The sequence below is a fragment of the Patagioenas fasciata genome, chromosome 11 (genome assembly GCF_037038585.1).
Source record: "Patagioenas fasciata isolate bPatFas1 chromosome 11, bPatFas1.hap1, whole genome shotgun sequence".
NCBI lineage: Eukaryota > Metazoa > Chordata > Aves > Columbiformes > Columbidae > Patagioenas > Patagioenas fasciata.
Window position 1 is genome coordinate 26963217 of NC_092530.1, and position 12041 is coordinate 26975257.

The 12041-nt window shown below is 52.4% G+C and overlaps 1 long non-coding RNA gene across 1 annotated transcript; it reads right to left on the reverse strand.

Annotated features, from left to right (window-relative positions):
• Positions 1-246: 246 nt before the first annotated feature.
• LOC139828867 (uncharacterized) lies at positions 247-11136 on the reverse strand. Its single transcript, XR_011740923.1, has 2 exons — positions 10697-11136; positions 247-3012 (listed from the first exon to the last, which is right to left on the reverse strand). It is a non-coding gene; the product is annotated as an uncharacterized lncRNA (long non-coding RNA).
• Between the last annotated feature and the right edge of the window lie 905 nt (positions 11137-12041).

Here is a 12041-nt window from a genome sequence, read left to right on the forward strand (position 1 = left end):
TATGTAGAATCGATAAAAATTAACATTTAAGGAGCTGTAATACAATCTGCGTCATCGTCGGGAAATGCAGCAAGTGTTAAAAGCTTAATGGACAGTGGAGAAACGGATTTAAGTGAGTTGTTTGCAGACTTCAGCATGCAGGACGAGAGGGAAATCAAGGAGAGAGAGAACAGAATTGAGAGGGATTTGGAGACGCTGCCTCGGGAGCTGGTAATGAATAAGAATGAACAGGCTGGAACACCAAGCTGCCTCCAGAACACGGCCCTGGCACACGCGCTGGCACCCGCTTTAATTCTGTGCTGTAGTTACCTGTTCCGACCTCAAATAAAACAATGATTCCAATGGGAGTGTTTCATTAAATCAGCTGCTCAGCTCCCCGAGACAGGTGCTTACCTCCTCCTGCTTTCCTTACCCTGGAGATCATACCGGCGCGATCTCAACCTTTGCAGCAAATCTGGAAATGGAGCGGGTTCCCCAGGGAGGGGGAGCTGGAGGATGCAGATGGGGATGGTGACGGGGTGCGTGCGGGGGTCCAAGCACACTGCTGGCTGCCAGCGCGAGGCTTCTGCGGCATCTCAGTGACCCAGCTGCAGGCACACACGCTCCTTTAGTTGCCCCCAAGGCCCAGCGTGGGAGCGCAGGAGGCTCCTGACCCAGGAGGAGGGACCAGAGGGTTGATGCTCATGGACCAGGTTCCCAAGTTGTGTGGGAGGGACGTGGCACTGGGGAGGATGATGAGGAAGGGACAGTGGAAACTCAGCTGCTGGAGAACTTTTGCACAGATCTGCCCCAAATCTATCGCAGAGGAGCCCGCAGAGAGCTGCACAGCCCTCTTCCCGGCCTCGGGAGGGCCTGTCCTGCCCTGGGGCTGTGCTCCCTGAGCCAGCGCAGAGCCGGGGTCGCTGGGGATATGGCCATGCCTGCTGTGGCTGCAGGTGCTTGAGACGTTGCTATGGGGCTCCAGGAGGATGCAGTCACATGGATGTGTTGTCTCTTGTCTGCGTTCAGTGTCACAAGAGATGGCAACAGGTTTGATTCTCTTGAGAATGATCCATTTAGAGAGCAATGGCTTGTCCAACCCAGTCCTTCGGGAAAAGCCTGGGGGCCAGTGTGCAGCCAGAAATATTACCAAGACTTTCAACTTTGACACCAAATTCCGCCCACCCCGATCCGCCTTGCCTTTCCACTGCCCCTCCTTCTCCCCTGCCAAACAGCTCTCTGTACAAACTCAGCTGACCCTCGAAAGGTCCCATTTCACCTGTTGTTCGACACGGTCCAGGGCTCATCCTCCCTCCTCTGCTGGCGTGGGAAGGGTTAAAGCTTGTCTCCCCCGGAGGCTACGCTTCACTTGATAATATCATCAGCTTGTGACAGTGTTAATGCGGGGATCAGGTGCAGGAGACAGCCTGCATTACCCTGGAGAGAGATGAGTTGTGTCCGGAAGAGCCAGAACTGGATACGTGGCATAATTGCACCGGGGCTTGATGACGCCTTTCTGACCCCTTCCCTCTTAATAAACCATTAAGCGCCCCTCTGATGATGAGCATCCTCTTCCCTCTTGTTGCATGAACATCTCCTTCTCCTCCACGGCCACATCCGACCATGTCCACCTGCCTCTGTGATGCTCCCTCTGTCTGTCCAGGCCGCTGCTCCTGCATCCCAGGAAACGCAGCATCTCCCGGATGGTTCCTGTGCTGTGGTGGCAGCGGTGCTAAGCCAGTGTCACCCTTCCCACTGTCCCAGCCGCACCGCTCGGCCCTCTGCGCCATCTCCCTGCCGCCCTCCTGCCTGCTTAACACACTGGGAAATTTTTCAATATATATTCAAATCACTGTGGCTCCCAGGGAGCTGAAGGCTCCACTGCTCATTCCTCCCAGTCACCCCAGTGCTCCCAGCCAGGGAGGAGAACGCTGGGACAGGGGACCTGTTTTCTGGGACCTGCTGGTCTCCCCGGTGCCAAATATTGGGTGAAGGCGTTGTGAGCATCTTCTCTCCAGCCCCGCTGGTCCGGGTGGGAGTTGCGCATCACCGAGGGATACTCCTGGCACCCTTTGGGGGCTGCACAAGGCTGAGACGTCACTGAGGCCGAAAGCAGGACCTGGCCAGGGAGCGGTAGGAGCTGGGGAGCAGCGAGGCAGCATTCCTGCCCATCTCTTACCCACTATTTCCAGAAACACTTGAAAATCCCTGCATGAGAGATGGTGCCGCCCCAGGGCTGAGTCTGTCCCAGGGACCTCCCGCAGACACCCACCAGCTGGGAACGGCTTCCCAGTTGGAACTGGGGCAGACTGGATCTGTCGCAGCAGGAGCCCAGTGCCTGCCCCGAGAAACCCTGCAGAGGCTGGAGGAAGAGGAGAGGCAGAGCAAGGCAGCGGGGAGGCAGGAGGAGTCATTTCTGCACAGCCTTGCTTTTAAATAAACAAGTAGCAGATAAAGACAGATGGGTTTTGAGGGGAACTCTTTCAGATGAATTTTCCGTGAGTGCTTGAGTACACAAACCAGAGCAGCAGAAGGAGTTAGTCCCTATCTTCCTTGTTCTGCGTTTTGCCAATAAACATATCTACCATCGCCGTGTTGGGCAGCATCCTTCAGCAGGGCTCTGACCAACTTTTACAGCAGAAACTTATCTTCTCCGGGTGTTACTGGTTATTTGTATTCCGCTGGTGCCAGGAGCGGGTTTGCTGCAGGGCACGGCGTGATGCCTCTCCCTTGCTTCCCTGCACCGGTTGGCTGTGCCGCTCGCATCCCCGCCAGCCAGCGGGAGTTGGGATGCTGCAGCCTTCCCTCCTCTCCTTCCTCAGAGCATCATTTGGATTTTACTCGCTGACTTTCTCCTCCTTCTCTGGGTGTCCCATTGCTCCAGTCCTGCTCCTGCTCTTCTCACACCACCTCTTGCTGGCTGGACTCTGTCCTGGGGTTTGGGTGATGTTCCCCCAGCTGGGGGTTCTGAGAAGCTCGTGGTGTTGTGCAGTGACCTCAATGTCCCCCCATCTCTCAAAGCAGCTGGTGACCCTGCAACAGAGGGTCAGAAAGTCAGAGTGGAAGGGCAGGAATGGAGTTTCCAAGGCCGGGAAGCACTTCCTGCCCAAGCCATGCTGCCCTGCCAGCCAAACTTGAGTTATTGCAGGTCCGTGGCAATTTGCACCCTGCCAGTCAATGCAGACGTGTCCCAGTTCCACCACAGGGAGAGGATTTTTGCTCAGAGACCTGGACTTCAAACGAGAGGGATGTGTCTGCCGGGTGTCCCCTTTCCCTGCCATGCTGCTGCTCCCCGGACGTGCTCTCTGCACAGCCAGGTCTTATTTCGATCAGCCTCTTTCAGCACCATCCTAACCCCATCTTTCCCCTACATGATTTGGTTACAAACCAACTTAGCAAACAAGCTCCAGGTCAGCTCCTCTTTTTCTAATTAATGTTTCTCCTTTTCCCCTAGAGCTGTAGCAGGAGAGCAGAGCTTTGCTGACCCTCTCAGCATCCCAAAGAGCCTGGAGAAGCAGCTGGACCCTCTGCATCCCCTTGCCCACCTCCCTGCCCGCACCGTTGCCCCCGGCAGCCCTGCCTGCCTGTTCCCACACCCCCATTACCCCCAAATCCTCCCAGGCTCCTCGTTTGCCTTCGCCCTCCCCAGCTCCGGCGCAGCTCACAGACAGCTGTGATGTATCGGTGACAAGCTGCCTTTGTGTCCCGCTCTTGCACAACAATAGATACTCCTGTCTGTTTATACAAGTTTGAATTTGTCCCTATAAATACGGTGTGGAAGAAACAGTAGACTATAGATTGCATGCTGACAGCTGAAAGATTAAGGGAATCCATTAACTAAACCAACTGCCTGGAAATCTTATGCAGAACATACACCTGAAAGCTATTATTGCTGTCCTGTCATACTACTTTATCTCTTTATTTAGGACCCTTTTTGTTTGGTTGAGGGGTTGGCATTTTTTTTTTTTCCTCATAATGTAAACTTGTTCTGGAGTAACAGAGGAGCCCTTGATTAAGTATCTAAGTATTTTCTGCTGAAGAATTTATGAACTCTGAGCCAGCACTGTCCTTGCCAGATCCCATGGAGTGGAAGGGGAGGGGGCACTTGCCCGTCGCTGGGTTTGTGCTGTGAATGGCCCTTGGCTCAGGTTTCCTTGCAATGAACTGTTTGCATTGCTCTCATGGGCGACTCCGTCTCACTTCAATATCTGGCTGCACTTAACCTTTTTTCACCTGAATTCTCTCCATCACTCCCTGTCCCTCCCTCTCCCCCCTTCCCACCCGCCGCCCACCCTCACGTTTACAAGCGCCGGCGGTCGCTGGGCTCTCCCGGAGCTGTGCTGGATCCTGGCTGTGATAGTGTTGAAATGGGTGTTTTTGGTTGTTTTTTAGGGTTTTTTGGTTGTGTTTTTTTTTTTTTTTTTCTATTCTGGCCTATTCAGACCCCCACACAATGCCGGTCACCATAGTATCTGTGCGAGCTCCTTGTTCTCCACCACGCCTGCTCCTCTCTCCTCTCTCTGCATCTGCAGGGGGGTTGGAGGGCAGGGGGGGTTAACGCACCTCACTGTGCTCTGCTCTTAGCAAAGGCAAGAGCAGAAACGTGTGGCTCTTCTGAAGTACAAGTCTCGCAGGCTGAGGAGTTGTTAACACAGACCCGCCGGGCAGCAGGTTGGTGTCCAACACCAGGAGAGTGCCGAAATCAGCCATCGGCTTCAGGCAGCCGGCTGCCTGGGAAAACCCTCGCTGTGCCCCCTTTTTCTCATCCCTGCTCTCCCTCCTCCCTCCACCAGGACACACCAGTGGCACTTCAGCCTTACCTTGGCTTGATTTTGCAGCTATTCAGATGATATTTGCCCCGTATGCTCAGCCTGTGCTACGTACATGGGATGGTGATGGTGGTTTGGAGCACATGATTTCTTCCGCTGGACAGTTTTCTCCTTTGATTGAAAACCGAGGGTGGGACAGCGTGTGGAAAAACAACAGCAATATCACGAGTGAAACTGCAATCTACGGGAGGGTCGAGCACTTCCACCAGTTTTCTGCAGCACTCGGCTCACCCCAGGGTGGGAGCGTGAACATCTCCTCTGCCAGAGCCCCCTTTCTCCGGTGATGTGCGAGTGATTAATGTCATCCCGAGTGAAGAATAAAGTTTCAGCTGCTGTTATTGTCAGGGGAACGGGAGCGGTTCCTGCCCCGGCTGCACAGATAGTAACCATGGCACCTCCGCAAATACAGCCCAGTGAAAGGGCTGCCGATGGTTCGTTGGGGGGTAAATCACATTCAGGCCCATCTCCGCACCGGGGATGTTACGGTGTTGCTGAGACGTGGGGAATTTGGAATGAAGTGTTTTGAAAAGTTAGTGCAACTTTTCTGCCGCGAATTCACCTGATAGTGCACGCCGGGACTCGCCTGGGTCAGCAGAGCTGGCTAAAGCTAAATCTAAAGCTAAAGCTAAAGCTAAATCTAAAGCTGAAGCTCACTTTGGCCGGGCTGCCGATCCAGAGCAGTCCCAGCATGCACCACCTTCGGGGAACTGGGAGCAACTGGGAAGCTGCAGGAAGGGTTTTAGGGATGGAAGGATGCAGGTGAAGAAGCTGCAGTTGTGGAAAATCCTGCATGCTTGCACAGAGCTCACCCATTTCAGGAGGTTCTTCAATGCAAGAAGGATCCTTCTCCCTGCACAAAGAACTGCAAAGGTCCTGGAGCATCTCTGTGGAGAACTTCAAACAAGGCAAGCGGAGCCTGGATCATCAATGCTGCTGCTTGAAGGTTGTCTGCGGGGCTCTTACCAAAGGATGGATGTGTTTGAAGGCACAGGTGCTGTTTGAAGTTTGCTGGTGAGCTCTGGGAGCAGCTCTGAACAGACATCTCTGGATGCACCATCAGTGTGGTCAAATTTCTGCTGAAGCTGTCTGTGTTTTTTTAGCAAGGCCGGGTTTATCTGAAGGCACGGATGCTGTTGGAAGGTTGTTGGTGATCTCTGGGAGCACCACACTCCCTGGCTCTCCAGTATGGAGGTGACCCAGTGAAAAGGCTGTGCTGGTCCTCCCTCCCGGTCAGCCAGCAGCTGTCCTGGCCATGTCCCTCCCTGGGAGGCGTTTGCCACCAGAGAGAAGAAGGGAAGGGCTGGAGATGCGGAGATGAGCATCGCGCTTCTGGAGGACTCACCAGGCCCACGCAAACCAGCTGGCGATGGTGCTGGAGAAGGCTCCATGTGGTTTGAGCTCCTCGGGGCTGTGCTGGGGGGAGATGGCAGAGGTCAGGAGAGCCGGTGTTGCCAAGCAACGCTCCCCGTATATTAGGAAGATAAATCCTATAATAATGGAAAGAACGGATACTTTCTGCGCCTGTTGTTTTATTTCTTTCTTCCTTGGCAGTTCTGGTCGCTCAGATCCCAGCTGCAGCATCAGGGAGCAAAATGACCTTTTAATGCCCTGAAGGACCAAGGGGTTTTATCCTGGCTGATGGAAATGGTGCGACATGGGGCTTTTCGGATCGGCTGGGACCGGGGCTGTGTCACTGCGGGTACAGCCCTGGGCAGGAGAGCTGGCAGACACAGGCACGGCTGCTGCTCTGGAGGAAAAGGGACTGCAGGAAAGGCCAGCTCCTTATCTCCAGACACATCCCACTCATGTACTACTTGCTTTTTGCAAACATTTATGTGCTTGCTCTCTACCTGTCTTAAATTGTGTTTCTGCCCCTCCACCGAAGCGGCTGCCGAAGCCGGTGTCTGGATTGGCGTGGGTTGGGGTTCCTCACAGCCAACCCGCAGCTCCAGGTGACTGATCCCATCAGTTGTGACTCCAGCTAAAACACAGCTTGAACGCCGAGCGCCCGTGGCGAGCTGTTTGCAATCAAGCCAAAAAATGAAAAAGAAAAATCTCCCTCCCAAAGATGTTTAAATACTTCCAAACAACAAGAAAAACTGGAGGAAATTGCAATGATTAAAGCGAACAGAAATGTAGGCTTAATTTGTCACATATATCATTTGCTCCGACTTGTTCAGCCAGCTCTGCTATTTTCCATTAGTGCACTTCAGGGCTGCAACTGGGATGAGAAGAAGTGACAAAGTATGATGAGACTGCAGCTTGATGAGCGTTTGCTGAGCGTGCAGTCTGCTGTAGCTAATGCCTTCGGACACGGCCGTGCGGCCCCGGCTGCCCCGGGGACGTGTCCTGCCGTCACTGCGGGAGATGCCGAGGAAACCCCAGCGGCTGGTGGCTTCTCTGGTCCCACCACCCCTGCTGTCCCCAGCCCATCAGCGCAGCAGCGATGGGGATGCAGCCGTCGGATGCCGGTGGTGCCATTTAGCCTATAGCCCCGGTGCTTTGTTGTTTCCATATGCAATTAGCTTACAGAAGCATGGTAAATATTTCATACCTTATAGCAAAGGTTGTTTAATTTTTTATTATTTTAAAGCTGCTCATGAATGTTTTACGGAGCCAATCTCCTCTGGCAGAGGGTGGAACGGGAAAGTGCAAGGAAAGTTTCCTTCAAAACAGTTTTGGGGGTTGTACTCGGGTCACCCAGTGCCCACGGTAGCTGGTGATTTAGTCTGCTAATGAGTACAACTAAAGTAGGACATCGAGCAAAGCGTATTTACTGAATATGTCACCGTGTGAAATAAATGCCTATAATATGCCTCTACAATCCTATTTATTACAACAGTAATTAAATCGTCTTTTTTTTTTTTTTTTTCTTTTCCATGGACTCAGCTCCACCAACTGAGAAGGGGACAACGTCCCAACTCCTGTGCCATGGCACCCTCTGCTTTCGGGTACTCGCTTCAGGTTCCGCCATTGCTGGGATATGGGGAAAAAAACAACAACAACAACAAAAACGACAAAAAAGCCATCGCAAAAAGCTTTTGTGTAAAAAGCCATTGTTTGTGCTTGTTTTGTGATGGCCTTTCTGAAATGTCATTTATGTCACCTGGCCATGACCAAGCCCAGAAGTGACCCCTCGAAGCATTTGTTCCACCACTGACTTTGAGAGACACTTGGGTCTCTGCCATCGAAAAGTTAGATGGTTATTCTGAAATCAGGTGAGATCAGCTTCTTTCCTGTTATCATGACGTGAATTGACACCAAATTTCATATCAAACGAAATGAATGTCCACTGGATATGATACAGAGAGAGCCCAAAAGAAAGCACCTTGTTTCATGCTTGCTTCAGTTCTGACACCCCCATAAAAGTCCTTTGAGGACCGGCTAATCCTGCATCCTTTTCTGTGAGGCATTGCATTAGTGATCTTCCTGAAAATGTCTCTGGGATGGCCACCTCATTTCTTCTCTATTTCTCTTTCTACTGGAAAAGAAAGCAAAGAGCATCTTTGCTCATGCCAACCTGACTTTAAGTTCTGCTTACCTTGGGACTCCCCTTAGACTCAGATACTTGCTGGCCTCTCCGCAGAGCAAACCGAGGGCAAAGTTGGTTGTCTGAACCCAAATTAAGTCTTCAGGAAAGGACTTGGGACTCCAATGGCAGCCGGTACCTCAGCCGTGCAGGATGCGCTCACACGGCGGCTCCTGCTCTCCCCCTCCTGCCCGGGGCCTCTGTCAGTTCCATAGCAATAGATTTCCCCAAGCCTCAATCACCTGGGAGCTGGATCAGCTCCTTCTACTCATGTTTTGCTCATCTGTTATTTGCTGCACAGCCAGGCTTGAATGCACGGTGTTGTGCCAGGTAGGTGAGTGTTTTATTTTGAAAACTTTCCTGGAAAAATCTCCTCTCCGCTATCCCTTCCCCACCACCGGCACGGAGGAAGGGTGCTAAGGGGGTCGCCCCAAACCACTGGCCTTTCTGTGTCTCCCTCTCCTTGCCGCACTGCCCCAAGAGCAGAGAGAACGGGTCATTTGAGTGCTCTAAACTGGGCACGTTCGAAAACCCTTTTCCTCTGCATAAAGGGAGCAATCCACATGATAATGAGCACTAGAAGGGGGGAATGCACATGATAATGGGCCCAAAAATGGGGGAATACACATGATAATGGGCACTAAAAGGGGGGAATACACATGATAATGGACACTAAAAGGGGGGAATACACATGATAATGCACACAAAGACGACGGAATACACATGATAATGGGCAACAAAAGGGAGGAATACACATGGTGATGGACACAAAAGGGAGGAATACACATTACAAATGGCAATTAGTAGGACTGCTCAGCAGGGGAAGTGCCTGGGATCTGCTTATCAGAGGCGGCCATCTCCTTTCTGTTTGACTTCACTTTCACCTGGCCAGGCGGACTCTGTGTATTTGAGCACGGACGATGCTCAGTTTGCTGTCCGGGCAGCGCCTGTCCCACGGGCGGTTCGTTGTGACGCGGGAGTCACACCAGCCTTGGTTTGCCCATGGAACACTCAGGGATAACCGAGTTACTGATCCTAGTTTGACTTCTGCACAAACCAGCCATTCAGATCCGCTGTCACCATGTGCTTGGTGCAAAGAACCGTGAGCAAAACGCTCGTGGAAATGTTACCAAGAAAATGCTGCAGCTGTGATGCGCTTTTCTGACCTTCCCCTGGGTCCTTGCAAACAGCATCTGGTTGTCCTGGAACAGAAGGACTCTGGGTTTTGTGGTGGCCTCTCCCCAGGTACCTGGATCTCAGCTGGGATGAAGGTGACAGCCAGAGGGACGGCGGGATCACCTTCCCCTCCTGCACCCCCAGCCCGAGCCCCTCGGGATCCTCCTCTGAGATCCAGCATCCCCCGAGCCGCCTCGGGGTGGGACATGAGCTTCTTTGCGGTGCTGCTCACCATCTGGCACCCCCGCCATCCCAAACACGGCACGCCAGCCCCGCTGCACACCCCCATTGCACGGGCAGGCAACTTCACACTCGCCCTTTTATGTTTCCAGAACAGCCACTTATTTCCCGTTCAAAGCAGTTACGGTGTAAGTTGCACTTAGTCTTAGATTTCCACTCTTTTCCCTGGGGTGGGAGCAGGTATCAAGCCCCAGAGCCCTCATGGGCTCCAAGCTGCTACTGCCTTAGTCAGGAAGGCATTGCTGCTCTTCTAGGGCTGATTTGGGGCTCTGGGATGGGCGATTTCAGGGACAGTGGGGTCAGCAAGGTCCACACCCGCGGTAGCACAAGTGCCAGGGATCCCGGGGATGGACACGATGAAGAGTCTGTCCTAACAGCCCTCCATCTCACAGCACTGACGGACAAATGCAGCTGAGTCAGGTGTAGGCGGCAGAGACATCGATGCTTTGGGGACACTGCGACCAGCAATTAATAAATCATGAAAATGCCATGTTCCACCTGTTTTTCTATCTGTAACCTGCATTGTGTGTGGTTTTCATGAATACATTAATTAGGGGCTATGAGACTCTGAATGATATTAACAAATCATCACTATGCATTTGTTCATGCTTCCCCTAAGTGTTCGGTATTTGAAAATCTGATCAGGATTGGTTAATTTTAATCAGGCGGCCGAGGAACATGCTATACCTCGCCTCCTTAGCTGGCTGAGTGATGCTGGCACATGTGCTCGAATTTAAATTCAGCTTTCCATAGCCATTTCCTGGAAACCCATAAGAACTAGGGGTGTGAATTTGGGCTCATCAGACCATCTCCTGGCAGGGCAGGGCCATGCAACCCAAAAATCCTCGGGAGAAGTTTTGGAGTCATTCAGCTCATGCTGGTTTTGAGCAGCAAGAGATGAAAAAGGAGACTAAAACAACAAACACGAGGACAAAATCCTCACCCAGGCAGCGAGTCAGATGCGGCCGATGATCTTGGACAGGCTGGTATCTTCTCTAGGCGCTTGCTGCAAATCGCCTTTGTCTCAAATGGCATCGCAGGGTCCGTCTGATGAGATACAAGCACTCCGATCCAGACCAGATTTTTTACTTCACCTCCCCTGCCTGAAAATCTGCTGCTACCCAAGTGTCAGACAGGGAAGAGAGTCCCCTTTGTCTCTTCGTTCACCGGGAAGAATCCATCATCCAACACTTTTCACCTGCCGCACTCGCAGGTAAATCCCAGACCAGATTTTTTTACACTCAAACCCTTCCCGCTTCCTCGCAGCTCCCTCAGCGGGACAAATAAAGCCCAATAATACGCAAACCCCCCCATTTCTCAAATTCCTTCCACTCCAAGATGTCTTCTGGCAAGGAGCCTCCCGCAGAAGGGATGAGCCCCGTCTGTGCCAAAATGCAACTCAACCCCTCGCTTTCAGCTCTGTGTTGGATTTTTATCATAACTTCGCTTTGAATACATATATGCATTAAAGACGGGAAAAAAAAATAAAAAGGACATTCAATTTAAAAAAAAAAGCAGCTTTGAAATGCGAGCAGGGCTTGGGCAGCGCAGCGCGGGGCGCTGCCCGCCGACGGCGCCCTTTGTCCTCCCCGCACGCTGGGGCGCAGCGATGGAAGGGCCGCTTCCCAGAGAGCAGGCAGCTTGTTTGCAAGAAAAGGGGAGTTTTCTTTGGCTTTTTTGAAAAATAATCTGCTTTTTTCCTTTTTTTATATCTGCATAAATGCTGCGATTCTTTGTGGGATTTTTTTTCCCCCTCTCTCCGCTAACAAACACTCCAGTGTCTTTACCAGGATAAAAGGTTGGGGGAGGGAGAGGCACAACCCCCTCCTCCCCAAACTGAACCAGCAACATATTTGCACTATTTAATTTAATAGGGAATTAATTCCATTAGCGGATTAAACAGCCCAGCAGCCCTAGCGCTCAGCATCCCTGCCGGCGGGTGCGTGCGGATCCATCACCTGCTGCCGATGGAGCGGGAGGGACGACGCAACACGCGCTGCTGCGGTGCAGTCTGTGTCCTCTTGCAACCCCGCGTTGTGCAAGCGTGTGCGGAGCCCAGGGTCAAGGTCAAACCAGTATGTACGGGCTGGCTGGTGTCCTGCCAGGTTGGGTGGAGCCTCGGGAGAAATGGTTTGGGGTGTGTTGCTTTTGCCAAACCTCAGTTTGCTCGTCTCTAAATGGGCGCAAAGATATTGGTCCAGCAGCTGTGGAAACCTCTTGATGAGAACCACTCCCGGAGAGCAAGGTAGCAGGGATGTTATCTGTGAGAGCCCGGAAATCACATGCTG